Here is a 22970-nt window from a genome sequence, read left to right as displayed (position 1 = left end):
ATTTTAATTGCTAATTCCTTAAATATTTATTATTTCTATTTGGGTATTATGGAATTCAATATTTTTTACCACCTTCCATATACTATCTTCAAGTAATTGTAATTCTTTATTAAATGGAGGTCCCTTTCTAGATTTAAATTTAGAGGTAAATTATCATTCTGCTATCAATATCATTAATAAATAAAAATTATAGTAAAAAGCTTTCCATTTAATTCTAGAAATAAAATCTTTAACATTATTAACAAGTTTCAAAATAAATTCCTTTCTAGAAGGAATAGGAATATCTTTCAAAGATGAATCCCACTCAATGTATACTCTCACCCATCCGCACGGATGTGTAAGTGTATCTCCGGTGTATATGTTGAGGCTTATAAGTAGCGTTGTGGAGGCGAATGTCGTTGAAATTGTAATGAATGGGTGGAGTTGGGAATTGTAACCGGGTGGTGGACTAGTGTTGCTTGGAATTGGGAATTGATTAGTGTGGTAGTGAGGTAGGAATCGGGAATAGGTTTGGGTTGCTGTAGGTTGTTTGTTAGAGCTGCTAGGGTGAGCTAAAGCTCATAAATGTATATAATGATTTTTCATGGTAGTTTGTTAAAGAATCTATTCATTATAAATTTTTTTACGTAATGTTGGTTTGCTACGTGGATATAGTTTTTAGTTCCATTTATTCTATTTCTCCATTCATAATTTAAATGACGTTTAATTTCTATGGCGCGTATTCTCTCTTTTTTTACATAAGTTATTTTATGGTAACGTAATTTTGGTTTGGTTTTTTTAATGGCTAAGAATTTAATTTCACTTCATTATTTGAAATTGACTTGTAGTATGTATTTTATTTATCCTTATGTCATATTGTTATTTTGATATTCTGGTTAATTACGATGTATTTAATGTTGTTTTCATAGGAGTGTTTATGTATATGAGATTGTGTGTGAGTTTTTAGTTGTATATTTTATTTATCTGTATGAGTGTGGGTGTGTAAATATTGTTGTATATATCGAGTTTAGTGAGTATATATATGAGTATATGTGAGGGAGTATATGTATCTGTTGTGTGTGTGTGTGTGTTTTTTGTGTGTGTGTGGGTTTGTGTGTGAATGTGTATATGGGTTTGTTATTTAGGTTTTGGGATGTTTGTGTTAATTTGTCTGTGTGGGAGGGAGTGGGTTTTGGTGTATATTGAGGTTTATAAATTAGGATAGGTATGTGTATAAGTCGTGGGTCTGTGGTTTAAGAGTGTGTATTTGTGTGTGAATGTTATAGGTTTAGGGGGATTACTATATAGGTTTGTTATAGAGTTTAGCAAAGGGAGATTTTATCGTTATATGTTTTTATGAGTTTTGGTTTATCATGGTTATTTTAGGAATTCGTGGTAATTTGTCTATTTTCGATGTTGGTTGTTTTATTACATTGTTTCATTCATAATTTTTGAGTGGTGTTCGTTTTGCCACGTGAATAACCGGGTGGTGGACTAGCGTTGCTTGGAATTGTGAATGAATAGTGTAGTAGTGAGGTAGGCATAGAGAATGGGTTTGGGTTACTGCAAGTTGTTTGTTAGAGCTGCTAAGGTGAGCTAAAGCTCATAGATGTATATAATGATTTTTCATGGTAGTTTTTTAAAGAATCCATTCATAATAAATTTTTTTAAGTAGTGTTGGTTTGCCACGTGGATATAGTTTTTAGTTCCATTTTTCTATTTCTCCATTCATAATTTAAATGACGTTTACTTTCCATGACGCGTATTCTTTTTTTACATAAGTTATTTCTATGGTAACGTAATTTTGGTTTGATTTTTTTAACGGCTAAGAATTTAATTTCACTTCATAATTTGACACTGAATTGTAAGTATGTATTTTATTTATCCTTATGTCATATTGTTATTTTTGATATTCTGGTTAATTACGATGTATTTAATGTTGTTTTCATAGGTGTGTTTATGTATATGAGATTGTGTGCGAGTTTTTAGTTGTATAATTTATTTATCTGTATGAGTGTGGGTGTGTAAATATTGTTGTATATATCGAGTTTAGTGAGTATGTATATGCGTATATGTGAGGGAGTATATGTATCTGTGTGTGTGTGTGTTTGTGTGTGTGTGTGTGTTTGTGTGTGAATGTGTATATGGGTTTGTTATTTAGGTTTTGGGATGTATGTGTTAATTTGTCTGTGTGGGAGGGAGTGGGTTTTGGTGTATATTGAGGTTTATAAGTTAGTATAGGTATGTGTATAAGTCGTGGGTCTGTGGTTTACGAGTGTGTATTTGTGTGTGAATGTTTAGGTTAGGGAGATTGCTATATAGGTTTGTTATAGAGTTTAGCAAAGGGAGATTTTATCGTTATATGTTTTTAGGAGTTTTGGTTTATCATGGTTTTTTTAGGGAATTCGTGGTAATTTGTCTATTTTCGATGTTGGTTGTTTTATTACATTGTTTCATTCATAATTTTTGAGTGGTGTTCGTTTTGCCACGTGAATAACCGGGAGGTGGACTAGTGTTGTTTGGAATTGTGAATGGAATAGTGTAGTAGTGAGGTAGGCATAGAGAATGGGATTGGGTTACTGCAAGTTGTTTGTTAGTCTTTTTTTACATAAGTTATTTCTATGGTAACGTAATTTTGGTTTGATTTTTTAACGGCTAAGAATTTAATTTCACTTCATAATTTGACACTGAATTGTAAGTATGTATTTTATTTACCTTTATGTCATATTGTTATTTTTGATATTCTGGTTAATTAAGATGTATTTAATGTTGTTTTCATAGGAGTGTTTATGTATATGAGATTGTGTGCGAGTTTTTAGTTGTATAATTTATTTATCTGTATGAGTGTGGGTGTGTAAATATTGTTGTATATATTGAGTTTAGTGAGTATGTATTTGCGTATATGTGAGGGAGTATATGTATCTGTTGTGTGTGTGTGTTTTGCGTGTGTGTGTGTTAGTGTGTGAATGTGTATATGGGTTTGTTATTTAGGTTTTGGGATGTATGAGTTAATTTGTCTGTGTGGGAGGGAGTGGGTTTTGGTGTATATGGAGGTTTATAAGTTAGTTTAGGTATGTGTATAAGTCGTGGGTCTGTGGTTTACGTGTGTGTTTGTGTGTGAATGTTTAGGTTAGGGGGATTACTATATAGGTTTGTTATAGAGTTTAGCATAGGGAGATTTTATCGTTATATGTTTTTTAAGAGTTTTGGTTTATCATGGTTTTTTTAGGGAATTCGTAGTATTTTGTCTTTTTTCGATGTTGGTTGTTTTATTATATTGTTTCATTCATAATTTTTGAGTGGTGTTCGTTTTGCCACGTGAATTTTATTTTTAATTCCATTTATTCCATTTCTCCATTCATTAATTTAGAGATGTTCGTTTCCAGAGCGGTTATACTTTTTATATATATGTTAAGTTCCTTGGTAAAGTAATTTTGTTTGGTGTATATATTGAGGCTTATATGTACTTGTGGGTGTGTGTGAGTGGGGTGGGAGTTTGTATTTGTTATGGGTGTGTGGTTTACGAGTGGTTTTGTGTGTGAATGTATAGGTTAGAGGAATTGCTATATAAGTATGTTTTAGTGTTTAGTAAAGGGAGGTTTTATCATTTCTGTTTTGTGAGTTTTAGCTTATCATGGTAGTTTTATAAAAGAATCCATTATAATTTTTGTGTTTATTTGTCTGTGTGGGGTTGAGTGGGTTTTTGGAGTATATGTTGAGGTTTATATGTATGTATTGGTATGTGTATGTGGTGTGGGTATTTGTATATGTCGTGGGTGTGTGGTTTACGTGTGTGTATTTGTGTGTGAATGTTTAGGTTAGGGGGATTGCTATATAGGTTTGTTATAGAGTTTAGTAAAGGGAGATTTTATCATTATATGTTTTTATGAGTTTTGGTTATCATGGTAGGTTTGATAAGGAATTTGTAGTAATTTGTGTCTATTTGCGATGTCTGTTGTTTTATTGCATTGTTTCATTCATAATTTTTAAGTAGTGTTCGTTTTACCAAGTGAATATAATTTTTAATTCCATTTATTCTATTTCTCCGTTCATAGTTTTGAGTGATGTCCATTTTCTAGAGCGTGAATGTGGGTTGTATGTGTGTGTGTGTGTGGGAGTATGAATAAGTATTGTGTTGAAGTATTTAGCTATTTTATTTATTTATAGTTGCCTAGACATTTTTATGTGTATGTATAGGGATATATATATAGGTGTGTGATTTAGTGTATGTAGTTAGATATGGTTATATATAATTAGGTATATGAGTATGGGTGTATATATAGTTTAATATTATATTATTATTATATATTTTTTTTTTTCGTTTTATATTTTATATTTTATATTTTATATTTTATATTTTATATTTTATATTTAATTGTTGATAGGTTTTTTTAGTTTATATATTGTTTATATATTGATTATATATGGATTATAGATAGGTTATATATGGATTATATACTTATATTTTTTCATTCATACTTTAATTATTTTAAAATTATTATTTTATTTTTAAAATATTGATTTTTTAGATTGGAAGTCCACCTGAAGATTGTCGATCAAGACAAGAAACGATTGTAGTGGCGGTTTTTTTGACTATTTATTAAAATTTATGTATTGATTAAGTCTTTCCTTGTTTGTTTTGCAAAATAGTGGTTTTGTCTCGAATAATATTTTATATATATATATATATATATATATATATATATATATTTCAACAATTGAGGGTAAAATTAATTCATTATTAATCAATTTTACCAAGTATTCAGTATGTAAAGGGACCATTTAAGGCGAATTCAAATTATTACATTATATAAAAGGGCTTAGTAAAATAAATTACTTTGCCACATACTAAACTCATTAGAAATAGCAGCTAAAAAATTTTTTAAAAACTATTTCTAATACTATTTCTAGTTCAGTATGTGGCAAAGTAATTTATTTTACTAAGCCCTTTTATATAATATATATATATATATATATATATATATATATATATATATATATATATATATATATATATATATATATATATATATATTATATATATATATATATATATATATATGTACATATATAAATACATACATATATATATATATATGTATGTATATATGTATATATATATATATAAGTATATATACATTTGTGTCATCCCATACCTAATGCAGTTTTTTTATACTTCTTTTTGTCTTCAACATTAAGATGAGCAGAGTTGATTTTTAACCTAAAATATACTCTCTTTTATTTACTACAATGCTCTTCCGTCTATCTGGTAGACTTGCAAGGCCCCTCTTCTAAAATTCACTTATCTGTAACGAAAAAGTTTTCCCTAGTACTGTTCAGACCTCGACTATGAAATTCATATTTTTTCCGTCCAAATGATTTTGAAGACTGCAGAATAGATGATAATCCGATGGAGCAATGTCCGGTGAATATGTTGGGTGGGGCATCGTTCCCATTCAAACTGCTTCGGCTTTTCGAATGTCATCCTCACTGTATGTGGCCGAGCATAATCCTGTTGGAAAAACACATTTCATCTTGAAACCAAACATGATCGTTTTTCTTCTAGCGCTGACTTAAACCGCTCAAGCTGCTTACAGTAGATCTCCTTTTCATCGTTTGGTTTTGGTTTAAAATTTCAAAGCGGACTAAACCTTTCATATCCCACCAAACAGATAACAACACCCTATGTGAGTGGAAATTCTCATTGACTCAATTAGCTGACTTTTCCGATGGCACCCGTGTGTCGATGAATAGTTGAATGAACAAATCCAAGCTTCTCTGCTAGTTCCTTAACAGTTACAATGGGACTTTGTTCCGCCGAGGTGAACAAGACGTCCTCGTCGAATGCTACAGATCTTCCAGGACGAGGCTCGTCCGCTAAACTGTAGCTTCCGGCTCGGAATTTCTGGAATCACCGTTGACACAAGCTTACACTTAGTGCCCACTCCCAATATACTGCATTAATATTCATCGTACTTTCCGTTCTGTTGTTGCCTTTATTGAATTCGAAGTTCGACAAATGTGACTGATAGTATAAGTACTAGGCTTGCAAAGAGTAAGCCCTGGCGATGATTTGTTCGATTAGAGGCGGTGCTCCAGCATGACCGCAGTGAAATGTCTAAAACAAGTAAAAGAAATAAAAAAAAAAACTATATGTTGGACAAATTATGCAAATCTAAAAAAAATATTTGAGAAATACATATAATCATATTAAAAGGTTAGAAAACTGTGTTAAAAAAGATTATAAGGTGCACAGTGTATAGTTTATAAAGTAATAAAATGTCAAGGGTATAATATATAAAGAAATAATTCGTAGAATAAATGCTGGTGTTTCGTTCTTTTTTCAATATACATATCAAATCAATTCTTCTATGGCCATTTCTGGGGAACAGTAATCTTTGAGAATAATAGCTGTTCAAATCCAAAATTTTGAATAACTGCCTCTATCATCAGGGAGTATTACAAGGGGTCACATTTCGCTTAGTATTAGAAAACTTATTTTAGTTCTTGGTTTTATATATATTTATACCTATGAGCAGATGATTTTTCATCTTTAATTTGAATATATATATATATATATATATATATACATATGTATATATGTACACACATACTTTTATACATACATAATTATACATATACATATATATATATATACATATAGTTACATACATATATATATGCATATATATACATACACATTTATAATACATATCTGTACACAAACACACATAAACACACACATATACATATATATATATATATGCATATATATACACACACAATTATAATACATATCTGTACACACACACGCACACACACACACACACATATATATATATATGTATATATACACGCACAAATGTGCGTGTGTGCTTATGTGTGCTTGTGAGTTTGTGATAGTGTTTGTATCTGTATACACGTATGTGATATATGTCTATGTGCATGCATGTATGAATATAAATCAATTGGCGCTATGAAAGAAATTTTCAAAGATTCAGAAATAAAAGTATTTTACAAATATACATTTAAATTTTTCGTCAAACTTTTCAGAAATTATTTGAAATACAAAACATAATCACAAGGATATTATATTCAATAATTTTCAATCTCAACATTCTCAGAGAACTTCGAAGCCGGCGGGAAAGAAGTGAACGTTGCTTCAGTAACAAAAAATACGAGTGATATTATGTCTAAATTTTCCCAAACCAAACTCTGTTGATTGGGTAATGAGATTTTGTACAAGCTGCGGGCGAATCGTATAGAAACTTAACTTTGTAACAAGTACTGATAAATAGCAACCGAATTTTAAGTGATTATAATTTTAGCTAGTTTTTATTTCTTGAGATAGAAACTTAGGCAATGAAAAAGAAATGCATGAAGTGTGTGTAGTGTTGTGTGCAAATGGGCGAATGAGTTAAAAGTAAAATTTGTAAAAATAGGTCCAAAATGAGTGAAAGAAATTATAGGAAACAGAAAGTAAAACATTTAAATAAAGAAGTGTGAGAAAGAGAGGGGTAAAGACTATGCTAATGAATACTTGTTACTATATTCACAAAAGAAAAAGAACTGTTGAGATTAATTGATACACCATTGATATTTATATAATCATTTAATTGAAGAGAAGATAGTCTTAATGGTATTTTCTTTCATTTTGTTACGTTTAGGTTTCTCATTTCTATCAGTTTAATTTTTTGAGGCTAGTTCCAAGAAGGAAGGGCGTTATTTTCAGACAGGTGTCCAATCCATAATGCTTTTCAAATATTAATCTCAAGTATAAGACACTCAAAAGACAGATGATGATGTTAAATACTACGACGCAATAATCTAGCACGGAAGGTCAGGGGCCACTCTTTCGATCAGTTTTATATAGTTTCTGTCTAAGAATGTTTTGTGCCAGTATTTAATCGCAGTCATTTGCACTGTTAATTTTAGATACAACAAATTACGACGATAAATATTGTAGTTCGCTGGTGATATTTCAGATAATAGTCTATATATAGAATATTCTAATATTTAAAAATATGGAAGAATCTGTAGCACGTCAGTGTGACAAAATCGGTTGCACATCAGTGGGAGTGATATCAAGAGAGCTTTCACTATTGCGAGATGGAAAAATCCATCAGGCGTAAAAACAATACGTTATTTTGTTATACTTCAATACAGTCTATATACATATACGGGTGGGACATGCTTTTTGATCTGACGGAGAATTGGCTGTTGTTACTAGGAAATACAGCTACCATGTATTTGTTTTGACAAAACAATTAGGAATTAAAAAGTCGTTAAAATAGTTCTTATAATGAATTGATAAAGTTTCAGTGGAAACAGTAAATGACTACGTGCATACCCCTTTTCTATCAATTCCAAGTTTTTACTATTCACATCAGTCATACTGTTACAAAACTACAACCGATCAACATGATGGACTCCTTTCTACATTATCTCGAAGTGTAAGTAACTTTCTGCATATTACGAACTTTTCACATTCCGGACACTTCCTGACTCTATGAACTTATATATACATACATGCATACATATATATATACATATATATATTAATCTAACACATATATACACATGTATGTATATGTATATGTGTATATACATGCATACATACATACATACATACATACATACATACATACATACTACATACATACATACATACATACATATACAGTGTACACCTGCTTATTTGCGGTTAGGCATTCCCGGTCCCGGTTATTCGCGGAACGAATAATTGTTCGTGGAAATCACCGAATATTCGTGGAAACATAAACATCGTCTGCAATTTTTATGACTTCTTTCGTGAAATCTCTCTCTCTCTCTCATTATTATATTTGTTGTTGTTGCTATTATTATTATTATGATAGTAGTAGTAGTAGTAGTAGTAGTAGTAGTAGTAGTAGTAGTAGTAGTAGTAGTAGTAGTAGTAGTAGTAGTAGTAGTAGTAGTAGTAGTAGTATAGATTACTGTATCTAGTGGTAATAGAAACTAAATTTTTCAAAATCACGATTATTTTTAATCTCTGCTCAGTCTCCCATTGGTGGTATGCGCATATGAGACGCAAGTAAGATTTTTTTTGGTTCATCCAGTAGCTACCTCGGGTGTTTTGTTAAGTGTTGTGCTTTTCGCAGCATGTTATTAAAACCCGATGATGCCACCCAAATGCCCTACACATTCTAAGGTTTCTGGCAGTGAACCTAAACGCCAGCAAAAAGGTTATGACCTTCTATGAGAAGGTAAAACTATTGGAGATGCTTCAGGAAGATAAACGTTATGCTGCAGTAGGACGCTGTTATGATGTCATCGAAAGCACTATACGCTACTTAAAGACGAACGAGGTAGCGATTTGGTCTACCGAAGCAGTAAGTTTCTGTGTAAGTGCTAAAAAGATAACGACAGTCAGAAATAAGTACTTCCTCAAGATAGAATCTACCTTGGCGTGATAGCTCGCGAGACCATTGGCACTAGAGAGCGACCCATCAACGACGACACGGTACGAAGTCGATTGGCCGCCAACAATCCGCTTTGCCGTAGTCCTGCTCCAGGGCCTACCATCACAACCGGCCACCGTCATGCGCGACAACAGTGGGCTACACAGCACCGATATTGGCAGATTCAACAATGGAGATACTAATGTCTTCTTTGACGAGAGCCAGTACTGCGTTTCCACCTCGGACGGCAGAGTGGAGGTGTGATGTAGGAGACGTGAACTCTACAGAGACGTATGTATCATGAAGACAGACTTGTAGGGCACCAAATGGATCATAGTTTGGGCTACTATAGGCCTGAATCAGAGAAGTGGGCCCCATTAGTTCCAAAATGTTGGTGTAGGTAGAGGGTATAGCATCACAGCACAGTGATACGTCGACCAGATCCTAATACCTCACATCGTGCCATTCTTCGCGCATCATTATAGCCAGGTTTTCCAGCAGGACAATGCTCCTCACTACGACAAGGTTCACCATGGTCTTCCTGTGTTAACACAACATCAAAACCAGATTTGAACCGAAATAAACACCTGTGGGATGAAGTCCAGAGACGGCTGATCTAGGTGGTTCCAAGGCCAACAACTCGTGAGGAACTGGAGGCAGCTTTATGCAGTGTGTGGGCACAGGTACCAATGGCTTTTGTGAACCGGCTCATATATTCCACGTACCGATTGTTTATGGCGGTTTCGAACTCGCCGGGAGGACATTGAACCTCTCACACCCTACAAGCTAGATATGCTGGATCTGCCCACTACCAGAAAACATGACAATGCCACATAGAATGTGGCCAAAGGGCATCCGATAAATTGAATGTAAAAAATTTTATTAAAATTTATCTCTGACATAATGAAATTAAAATATATTTTACACTCACACATGACTCGCGTTTCATTTGCGGCTCAGTGTATAAATAAATATATATATATTTATAATATGCATACATGTAGTATCATGAGCAAAAAAAGGCCTAACTTCTTGCCTAGGGCGAGCCCACAACAAAATCATATCTTCTCCACTATTTCAGTATTACGTGTTAAAAGTGAAACAAAAACATCTCTCTGTTGTAATGAGAGATACTTTCACTTTAATACTGAAACTTTTAAAGTCAAATTATTACAGAAGAGGAATGAACCATTAACAGTGAACATCCATTTTGCTAGAAGAAGATCCGCTATGGTCTTATATGCTAAACCACTGGTTTTCAATTCATATTAATCAAATTAATATTCAATTTCTCACCCTTAATATTTTTAATTTAATTTTAAACACAGGACTATGTACACATATATTTATTCACATATATACATGCATACATATATACACCCATACACACATACACACTAACACACATACATAGGTTCCAAAACACATGGTCCCGAGTTCAGTCCCACTGTGTGGTGACTTGGCATGTGTCTACTGCTATAGCCTCAGACCAACCAAAGCCTTGTCAATGCATAAGGGCGAGTACAATGCAATATTCATAAATTTTCGATGTTGATGAAATTTAAACCATGGGTAATTGACACACATCAAGAAGTATTCTCGAAGTTTCCACTTCACATAAGGATTCTAAGACACCCTAATGGGGGCCTTAACTCCCAAAGTTTAGTCATTTCTTTTATGATCCAAAACTAAATCAAAAGTACTGAATGGATCTTTACGAAATTTGGAACTTATATTCTATGCATAAGGGCCACAATCCCCATGACAATTCATATATTTTTGCGGTTGAAGAAAATTTAACCATAGATATTAGATACAACTGGAGTAATATTTCTAAAATTTCATCTTCTTACAAGTTAGTAAGACCCCTTCATGGGGATTCAACACCCACAATTTTTTCATTTTATCGAAGCTGTGGTGTCATCCGAGCATAGAAGATGAGCATTATTTGTAATTCAATGGTACAACAGTGTAACTGCTTGCTTTGACATACTTAGATTGTGATTTCTGCAATGTGCTGCATAAATTGTCAAGTAAATGAGAGGCATCTTTGCCTCCACTGATTCAGTTGCAATGTTTGAGTAAAGTTATCTGATTGCAGATCTCCTTTCAGTCTTTTTATTATCACTCGGTCAAACATAGTCCCCACATGGTAACATTGATTTCAAGGCCTTCCCAGATGAGTGACTGGTTGTTCAAAGACATTTATAGATTGTATATTTATTCTGTCCAGTTACGTATCAGTATAGTAGTAATTTGAAAATTCCAACTTTCATTTCTCCTTAGCCCTCATATCACACAGTTGTTAATGTTTATTTCAGTTGGGTCATGCCCTTCCAATTGCTATAGATTCGTAATGCATCTTACGGCTGTGCCTGTCACCTGCATGGTGATGAATACTACATTGGGAGTGGTAACGACTAGGGTACTGTATCTGACTACTTATTGTAATCATTCTCATTTGGTTTCCTGTAGCTTTGCTCCCTTATACAAACCCAGTGAACATATATTTCCTATTTCAAAGAAATTCAAACAATAGATATAAAACCCCAGTTAAAAAGATTCTCAACAATTCAACTTCTCTGGTTGACACTAAGATGCCCACCCCCAATAGGGTCGTTAACTCTCACATTTTAGAGCTCCATGACCTCCATTTATCAGGAGCAACATCCTTTTAACAGGTTCTATAAGACTGGAATTTTGGAATATGCGCATAAAAATCAGTAGTATGGGATACATGTGGCACGATTACAATTTTGTTTGGGTGTGTAAAGAAGGAAATAACCCTCATCTGCATTTTGATGAAATTCGAAACATAGGTATTCCAGTTCATTACAGAAAATTCTAATTCTTCAATTGTATGTAACTCGGGCAACGCCGGGTAACTCTACTAGTATAATATTTATGCATATATATATATATATATGTATATATATATATATATATATATATATATATATATATATATGTGTGTGTATATACATATACATATATATACACACATATATACATATATAATACTTACCCTGTTTATAATTATACTATAGGTTACATATTTGCATATCATACCTTGATGCTGTGTGAACTAAGATGCCCGTTGACATGCCGCTGGTACCTATAGAGTGTTAAACACTTTCGGTATGCAAATTACGAACTACTTCATAGAGTAACTGCTACCTTTGTTGAATATATAAACAACTTCGCTGCTTTGTGGTCTAGCCAGCTGGAGACGATGTTTCCGGGCCTAAATAACAGTAACAATCGTCGTAACCTGGACTGCCACATTATGTTGGCAAATAAAGTTTACCTAACAACAAAACTCTAAGAAATAACACTATAATAATGAATAACACTCCTTTATCAAATACACATATAAATAATTACATTTAAAATAACTGTGATTGTAGTATTAGGGATAATTGTTTACTTAAAAACGTATGCAAAATAAAACGCATAATATATCCATGTACATTTTAAACTCTAGAAAATAAATAGTATTACATTGGAGCTACTGAAAATGAAATCAAAATAAGTATTTCTACCCTCCAATACACTTTTAAAAATAAACATAAGCCTAACTCAACAGGACTAAGTAAATTTATCTGGGAGCTTGAGGATAATAATATCAATTTTAATATTTAATTGGATATAATAGCTTCAGCACCTTATTATAAATCTAATAATAAAAATGTTTTCTTTGTTCAAGTGAGATGTTGTTTTCTTACAGCTAAATACTCTCTACCTTAACCTTAGAGACGAAAAGATTATTTCTCGGTTACACGTGGGAAAATATGTAGTTTCCAAATATATATAAATTTCCAATAATAACACAGTTACCTCTCTCAACTCCATTGTTGCATACTTTAACCCATAACCTTTGCTATTACTTTTAGTTAATACTTTGTTCAGAAATTAGTCTATTTATTAACAGCGTCCACTTAGTATATTAATATATTTTATTACGATATCATAGCTATGGCTTTATATTTACATTTTCAAAGATACCCCCTCTATTAATATGGAAAAACACTTCATTTACTTAAATTTAAACATCACACCTCCAATTCCATATTCTCTATACCTTTCCTATCTTTCTCCTAATACAAGTTTTACCCAATTTCAAAAGTAGTAATCAATAATATGTGTGTATATATATATGTATATGTATATATACAGTGGCGGACTAGTCAGGTTTGAAGTTTGTTCATTGGCAAGTGGGCCCCTGTGCCATTAGAATCCATATATATGGGGTCCCATGTTAGTATCTAAGTGCCCATCCCCTGAAGATTGAGAATTTTTTATCCACTACTGGAAGTATGCAATATTTTAGCCAGGCTGTAAAAAAAAGGAATAATAAATAAATAAATGATAGCATTTTTAAACCCAGTCCGTCAATATATATATATATATACTCTCAAGCAAATACGCAGAACAAGATACACACATACATACATATGAAGCTAACAACGTGCATACAAAACTTATAAACCATATGACTAAAGCAATTGGCTTCAAATTTTGCACGATTGTCGTATCTTCTTCATTCAGATACTCTTTCTATTGAGATCTACATTCATTGATTTCTTTCCAGTGCAATTTATCGTCTTTATACCATGCATAAGGTAATGATATATTTATATGCGAGCGTTTGAGTGCGTTTGTGTGTATTTGTGTATCTCTGTGTGGCGGGGATGCATTTCTATATGTACTTGTAAATCTAACGGTAATATCCTTCCATCAAAAGTATTCCAATGATTTCTCGAGAATGGAAACTTCACTTGCTCAAGAAGAAAAAGAATGAACAGTGATTTTCGAATTGCATTATATCATCTATAAACATATATGTACCACGCATTCCACATTCATTACTACGTAAGTTACCAGGTGGTGGTGATATTAATTTAGACATGTCCTGGGCCTGTACTGACCGAAACCTATCAAAGTTACCAAAGTGAATATCTTCTAATTAACCATTAGTAATTATTTTAACATTTTGAGTTCCCAAATATATCAAGACGAATGAGAATCAACAAACGAGAATAAACTTAAATTCAGATTTATTCAAACACTAATACAATATTGCTAATATTATCATATCTAAGGTAGACATTTTTGAGCCCAGTAATCTTCTTGCTAATGTTTTCCGATTTACAATATTATACTTCCTATCAACTAACAATAAACTAAATATTTCTGTTGGTATGTTACTGTTATAGTATAGTAAAATGTTGAATATTTATAACATGATTTACCACTAATAATTCTGCTGTGTTTCAGTGTTCCACTCTCTTTCAATGTTTTTTTGGTGAAATATCTAATAATTTCCAAGTAAACTATACATAATTATGTAGCAGTAGATTCATTGGCAATTTATGTAATTTGTGCAGCTCAAAATTGAGTTACAGTATCGTGTTTTGCTTATTTGTGAAATATATTATTTAGAATCTATTCATTATACATATGCCGGCTGGAGATTGATGAAGTAATTATCTCTAAATTTATGTTTTACGCACAGAAAATTCTGAGGATACAAATGGTGTTTATGTTAGTAAGTGATTCATCTGGTACGAGGAATGTAATTTAACTATGTTCTCGATCATGTATGTTCACGACAATTTAATTTTGGTATGTTATCTAGGAGAAGAAATCTGTTTACAGTACAAATATATGATGTTGATGACGACCACACTCTGTTTACTATTCCAACTTTCCTGACAAAAACAGGATGTCTACTGGACAATTACATTTGGAATAAAAATTTGAAGTCATTACTTTTGATTTATTCCTTCTCTTGTTTAAGTAACAGTTGAAAAGCGTGACGACTCGAGACTATTTGTAACCACCTTGATCCTATAGCTCTATATTAAACAGAACGGATATAAAATACCGAGAAAACTGCTATTGCCAATTCTATTTTAAAGAAAGCGTAATACATAGGAAGTAAGTAAATTGAGTTATGTTCTATCTTTCATTTTAGTGGTTTTATTTACGTTTTTCTCTGTGAGAAGCCGCAAGTAGGAATATAACTTCAAAATATTGTTATTCTAGTCAATGTGCCGGTCTTGTAGAGGACTCATAAAATAGATTTCCAGCAGTTACCTTTAAACTGGCCAACTAATCCTACTTTACTTAATTATTCCTGTAAATCTATTCTCTCATTACATTGTAACCGGGGTCACTAAGCCGGCAGAGTCTATCAAATTACTGGACGAAATGGAAGGTTTTCACTTCTGAATATACAAAATTTTAGCCTATCATGTAATATCATTTTCTGATATGTGTGTGTGTCTGTGTCTGTGTGTTTGTGCGCGCGCGTGCTTGTATATGTGTTTTTGTGGCCAGAATTCTAATGTTTATCACATCTTAATAATGGCATCAAACTTACATAATTTAATCAAGAGATGTTCGTGTTTTCTCACCCTCCTTTGCTTCATCTACAGGTTAAAAGTATGTGTAAAATATTGAAGATGTCAACTATGAAAATAAAATTATTCATCATTATGTTTAACTGGACAACAACATGATTCTCTCAGGGTCACCGCAGACATCATTTTGATGCTTTAAGATAAATGTAAATATCTTATCTGAATAATGGAAAGAAATATATTTGAAAAGGACAAAGTAATGGAAACCAACCGATTACTCTTTGTCAACATAGATATAAAATATATATATTCCAGACATCAAGTAAGGTCACTTGTAATTTATGTAATGCTTTTCGATTAGAGTTTCATCTGATTATTTTCAGACTTTCTCTGCTTCTTTTCACGTAACTGAAGTCTAATTTTGTTTAGCGAATTTATAATTAGATTTAATTGACTGTTTTATTAAGTAGAGCAAAGGAAAGTTTCAGGAATATTAAAGTATACAAAAGAAAAGTTGTAGGGTCCATTTTCTCTGCTAAACTTCCAAGGCCGCAGTCCAATGACTGAAAGATATATTCCTTGATTCTAATAATTTTGCTAGTTGTAACTTCAGATTCATTCTTAACCTTTTTGAAGCTGAATTTGTTTAATATTTTTATATTCCAGTCAGTAGAGAAAGCAATATCCATAAATTTTTTACAGGTTCACACAGTCTTATGGCGTGGAATGCGGAAAGAAAGTATTCTCAAACCAGAAATCCGATTGACTGTAGCTAAGAGAAGTCTACTAAAAGCATCTAAAATATCAGATGATAGTGATAAACCGAGTGGAAGATAAAGTTTTCCACTCAAGTAGGCTACGTTGCAGAGATTTAGAAAAAAATAGCAAACATCTGATTCGGTGTTACAGTTTCGTCAGTATATCGTATTGGATTGATACATTTATCGATCTCGTGGCGAATTGGAACAAATACCACGAGACATTTACAGTTAAAATCTAGGAGAAAAAATACGTAACTCCCGACGCCATACACTTATAAAAATAATTAAAATAAGCATTAAAGAAATTTAAAAAGATATAAAATGCGACTTCTATTATAAAGGAAAAATAAAGACGTTCAACACTGCTCACCTAAAGACAATTTCTTAACAGTAACGCACCATTGACTGAGTCTCAATGTGGTCGCACAACTGCGCAAAACAGGATCCAAATCTCTCTTTCGTTGTCTCGCACTTTAAAAAGAAGGATACAATTGAAACATTGTCCGGATAGTAAATAAAATAAAAGGCTATTAATTATGAGAATGCTGGATCAAGGTTGTACTAGCTAGACTAAACAACAGCAGTAATAATTTATGTTATTTCATTCTATTGCCGAAGCCTATCACAGATGAGCACCTTATCTGTTTTGTAAGCCACAAAACAAAAAATAATCGTTATACTTGTATTAGACAAAGTGCCTGTGTGTGGAAATTGAATATATAATTAGTGTTATGTCTAATAACCATTCATGACAATGGACTTGACACAACCTGCTTACATATTTATCTGTCCTTTCGCATATGTGTATCTTTGTGTTTTGTATACTTTTTTCCAGTCTCCCAATTTCCCCTGTTTCATATATCTAACCTTTGACTTTTAACTACCCAACGAACATTCTGGTTATTTATAGCCTCGACCAGTTGCTTCATTACGTTCACATTTCAGCTGAAACACTTATCTTTGTTTAATTTCTGATAAAGGAACCTTCTTGACGAATGGGCTCAACACATTAGGCATTTCGACCTTACGGGAACAATATTCCAAACACTTTCAAATCATAATCTGTTGTGGAAGAAAAACGAAAGAACTCATTGGATAGTGTAGTTTTAAGAAAACTATGTCTGAAAATAACATGGAAGGATTTAGCAAAGCTATGACCACAGATCATAATTGTTCTAAATCAAATTTAACGTAGGGTAAGAGGAATGAAAGAAAAATTACAAGAACAATTATAGCAACAACTATTTCTTACTACTATTACTACTACTACTACTACTACTACTACTACTACTACTACTACTACTACTACTACTACTACTACTACTACTACTATTGTTGCTACTGTTGCTGCTGAATGCATTAATTGAGTTTGCTGGCTCAAGTGATAATTAATGATTCTGGTTTGGTAAATCTGGAAAACGGTAGTGGGAGTGGTTCACTTTTTATTGAATCTAGGCGACACCTGCTGTTCATATCCTTCATATCGATCTGAGACCGATGGTTTTTATCCGTTAACGTTCAGCTTAAGCTGAAAGAAAACACGTGCATGGAAGGAATTCTAGATGACCGACTCTCCAGAGAGGAAGGACTAATGATTGATGTTAGCCCAGGAGGCATGAAAAAGATATATGGATCAGGAAAGGAGGAGAGAAGTGGAGTCGGACATAGTTTGTGAGACGTCTTTATGTTTTTTGCTCTTTTATCATGATCAAGCTGCGGTGATCAGGCTGATATTTCTAGCAGTTCAGTGACCGCATAGATGTTCTATTGTTGAATCCACTAAGTAGTGTGGTTGATGTCCTTCAGCTTTACGTCAGCCGTATTGCCAAGACAATTCAAGATGCAGCCATCTGTGCCATTGACTGAGCCTCAACATGGTCGCACAACTGGGCTAGAAATAGCAACCAAATATCTCTTACATAAACTTGTAATTCAAAAAGGAAGGATGAAGTTTTGCGAAATTTTAATTAGATTTAATTTATTGTTTTCATTATTCACTAAGACCTTCTTTTTGTAAGATGCCATGGCTTCGTTTCAAGAAGACCGTGCGCTTAATTTCAACAGATCGAGTATTCTATTAGAAGCACACCATTGTTGAATTACTGTTGAGGTATATAACATAACAAAGCTGAAATGTGGATACATTGATAACGGAGAAAGTACGTTCAGTTCTTCGATTAAATTTGCACGGATGAATTCATCGGTACGACTGCCTTGCTGTGAAATGATATGAAGCAGCTACATAGGTCAGCACCAATGCGTTCACGCTAGGTACCATAATTCCCTGGAGTGGACGGATAGCTTATTAGAAGGTAAAGCAATACTTAGATACAAACACGAACGAAGTCAAAGAAGGTTCAACGGATATCAGTCAACCTATGAATAGAGCAGTGTTCCAGTAAGGCTGGTCAGCTTTGGATTTCTGAGTCTCTTGGCAATCTTTATTTTAATTTGTAACGAAGAAGTTCTAAACTTCATTTATGAAACACAAAATGTCGTATAAAAGAGAATCACGCCAAATTTTCTTCCGATGAACCATCGTGTAACATCACTTCCACTTGTTGGAAAAAATGACATTACAAATACTGTACATTTGTTTATTGTCTAATCCCCCCCATATACATACATACATACATACTTACACACACACATATACAGTATATATATATATATATATATATATATATATATATATATATATATATATAATATATATATATATATATAATATATATATATATATATGCCCAATCGTATTCACTTTATTGACGCTCATTAATTTGAACTCAGAACGTAGTGGCAGACGATATACCTATTTCCTTACTACCAACAAGAGACTAAACACAGAGGGGACAAACAAGGACAGCCAAACAAATTAAGTCGATTATATCGACCCTAGTGCGTAACTGGTACGTATTTAATTGACTCCGAAAGGATGAAAGGCAAAGTCGACCTCGGCGGAATTTGAACTCAGACCGTAGCTGCAGACGAAATACTGCTAAGCATTTCGCCCGGCGTGCTAACCATTCTGCCAGCTTGCCGCCTTGCAAGACTTCCCCGTGGACGAGACGATGTTGTTATATAAGTCAAGTTTCCGCACAGTTTTCAGCTAAAATTATTTTACTCATTATGCACGGATGAATTTGAAGCCATGGTTGAAATGAATTATGTATGCTACTATGAGGAAATCTAAGTCATGTCGATCGAAAATTTAGCAGCGTTACCTGTTGTCATATGGTGTATTGAACTATCGGGTCACGAGTTTTAAATACCTCTTACTTTGTTATAGAGATGAATATGCACACTGAAGTAGTCATCAATCCTCGCTTCGTTACTCATTGGAACACTCATTTAGCATTTAAATAATGAGTTCAGATAGAGAATGATAAAAAGTGGGTAAAATGCAACCTGATGAACATATTCTATTTTCGTGTAACAAATTCCACCCCAAAAGACTTTGTGTCTGTCACCATAGAGAAAAGAAGCCCTTGAAAACCTGTATTGATCACTTGTAATTAATTACATTGAGATTTGAACGTCAACGGATAAAGATAACCTGAGTTTCAATCAATTTGAAATCATTTAACACATTGTAAAGAGAATATATACGAACGCCCTGCAATTAATTAGACATGTCTACGGAGATCAACATTAACGCAGATATGTCGTTAATATAGTACTAGTGTGCTAGGCGTATACAACGGAGACAGTATTATGCTATGTCAAAAAGAAAAATTATAACCGACAACGTATTCAACATTTTCCAACCAGATTCATTAATAATGATTTGCCGACGGCTAACATTTAAATATTTTGAAATAAAATTTACGTCATTCAAATTTTCTACACACACATACGCACGCACGCACGCACACGCACGCAGTGCTCTTAGGTAATTTATACATAAATACACACAGACGCACACATATATATGAACATACGTATTTATATATATTGCATGTATACAATACATACTTATATACGTGCGTCTGTGTGTGTGTGTGTGTGTGTGTGTGTGTGTGTGTAAGTATGCAGAAAATTAAGACAGTGTGTCTGCTATTTCAATACGAGCACTTTTATTTTAATATCTGTTTATACATTTCTGTCACTTGGAATCTGTCAAGAACCCAGAATCAATTCACGAGGTGGTAATCCAGCGTTTTATTTAATACGTGTTACCTAGCAACAATTAGTTGCTAGCACTGATATTAAGTAATAAAGCACCTCAAACCTGAAATTATTATGTACTGACAATGTGCCAATTTTTTACTACTACTACTACTACTACTACTACTACTACTACTACTACTACTACTACTACTACTGCTGCTGCTACTACTGCTACTACTACTACGCTTTAGGTAGTGAGTTCAAATCTCGTTGAGGTCAATTTTTCTTTATTTTTCTTTCCTTGGTTGTTAAAATATTGAGCCGGCCTCGTTGTGGGGAAAATGGCGACAGCTCAACTCTGCATTTCAAAATCGTTTAAATTAGAAATGATTCTTACAATCAAAGGAGGCGAACTAGCAGAATCATTTTGGTTTCGATGAAATAAGTTCCAGTTGAGCACTGAGATTGATGTAATCGACTTACCCACTCACAAGCACTTGCTGGCCTCGCGCCTAAATTTGAAATCAATTAAGTCGGTGAGCTGGGGGAATCATTAGCACAGAGGGTAAAATGCTTAGTAGCATTTCGGGGTCGATAAATTAAGTCGGTGAGCTGGGGGAATCATTAGCACAGAGGGCAAAACGCTTAGTAGCATTTCGGGGTCGATAAATTAAGTACCAGTTGAGTATTGGGGTAGTTGTAATCGACTAGCGCCCTCCCCTCAAAATTCAGGTATTTTGCCTTTAATAGAAATGATTATTATTATTATTATTATTATTATTATTATTATTATTATTTTATTATTATTATTATTATTATTATTATTATTATTATTAACATTTCTCTTTATAGCAGGTCTTGTTGGAGCTCCTGGAGTCTTACATGCGTAGCAGACTTGCTGCCTGCAGCCTAAGGTACCATTCTTTTTAGCAATCCAATACTTTCTTGATTATTCTGGCCGATCTTGCTAATCTCCGACTCTGCTATTTTCTTCAGTTTGTGCTCATACCACGTCTTGCCCCTCTTTAGCCTCCGCTTTTCGCAGTTTCCAATGTAGCACTTCCGCTACTTGTTTGTGTCACCACAACCTGTAGTGTTTTCATCCACTATATTGCAGATGCAGCACAGCGGAGACACTTGCTCATTCCTAAGGTTGACACCCCCACCCCACTTTGTGGCGAAATCCTGGTCTTGCGCTGCCAGTATAGTGCTTTTGGTCTCCTTTTTTAATGTTCCTTCCATCAGCCAATCCCACCTAATTTTTCCAGCAACTTCTGTTGTGGCTACATGGAATTGATAGTGTAGTCATTTCTTGCGTAATTCTTCTGCATGTCCTTTTTGTACCTCTTGCTTTGCTTCCCCTTTTTTCTCTGCTTTCAATACTCCCTCGTTCATAACTGTCACTAGCAAGGTCTCCTTACTTTGGGTTAAGTATCTCATTAACATCTCGAGTTCGATACGCACACAATCTTCCACACTTTTCAGTAGCCTTCCTCCATTTACTCTGTTCATGTATAAGCGATCAGAGTCAGCACGTGGATGATGGGCTTCATGTATCATTAGGGGTTTTTTGACGTCCTGACCATCTTTTTTGACTCCTCTTCTTACCGAACTACTGCGACTGCGTGTGAGTTTATTGCCGAAATTATGATTCTGGCATTCAGTTTTGAAGCCAATATTTTTCTCACTCGCTGCATGTACTCACTTTTCGTCTATTTCTTCATGTTAAGCTGTTTGATTCCATCTGCCTCAAATATTCTCATGTATTTATAGATGCATTAAGTATTATTATTATTATTATTACTATTATTATTAGTATTATTATTATTATTATTATTATTATTATTATTATCATTATTATTATTATTATTATTATTATTATTATTATTATTATTATTATTATTATTATTGAGTGAGAGAGCAGTGCATGTCATGAAAGTGACACTAGGGTAAAATATACAACGCCCAGTATACCCATCATGACTACCAGTCCGATAAGCGTACACTAGGCACATTCATCACAAACATATGTGCACCACATGGTGATCTCATATCAAGATAAACAGCTCATGACCTTGTAGGTGGAACCCAGTTCGAATTTTCTTCTGGTCGAGTAACCTATCCCGCTCAAAATGTCCCTGAATAAGGGTTGTTTAAGGATGTTGAACGAAACACGCATGTTTCCATAGGTGAATTTTTCAAACCCCAAAAAATTCCTTTCAACACATGGCTATGATGCTCCCCCACTAATTCTGCTCGTGATCAGAGATGCACATATCGTCAGCCATTAAGAGGTATGCTCAACTGGTTAAGTT

Source organism: Octopus sinensis, linkage group LG7, assembly GCF_006345805.1.
Source record: "Octopus sinensis linkage group LG7, ASM634580v1, whole genome shotgun sequence".
NCBI lineage: Eukaryota > Metazoa > Mollusca > Cephalopoda > Octopoda > Octopodidae > Octopus > Octopus sinensis.
Note: the sequence above shows the minus strand (reverse complement) of the source record.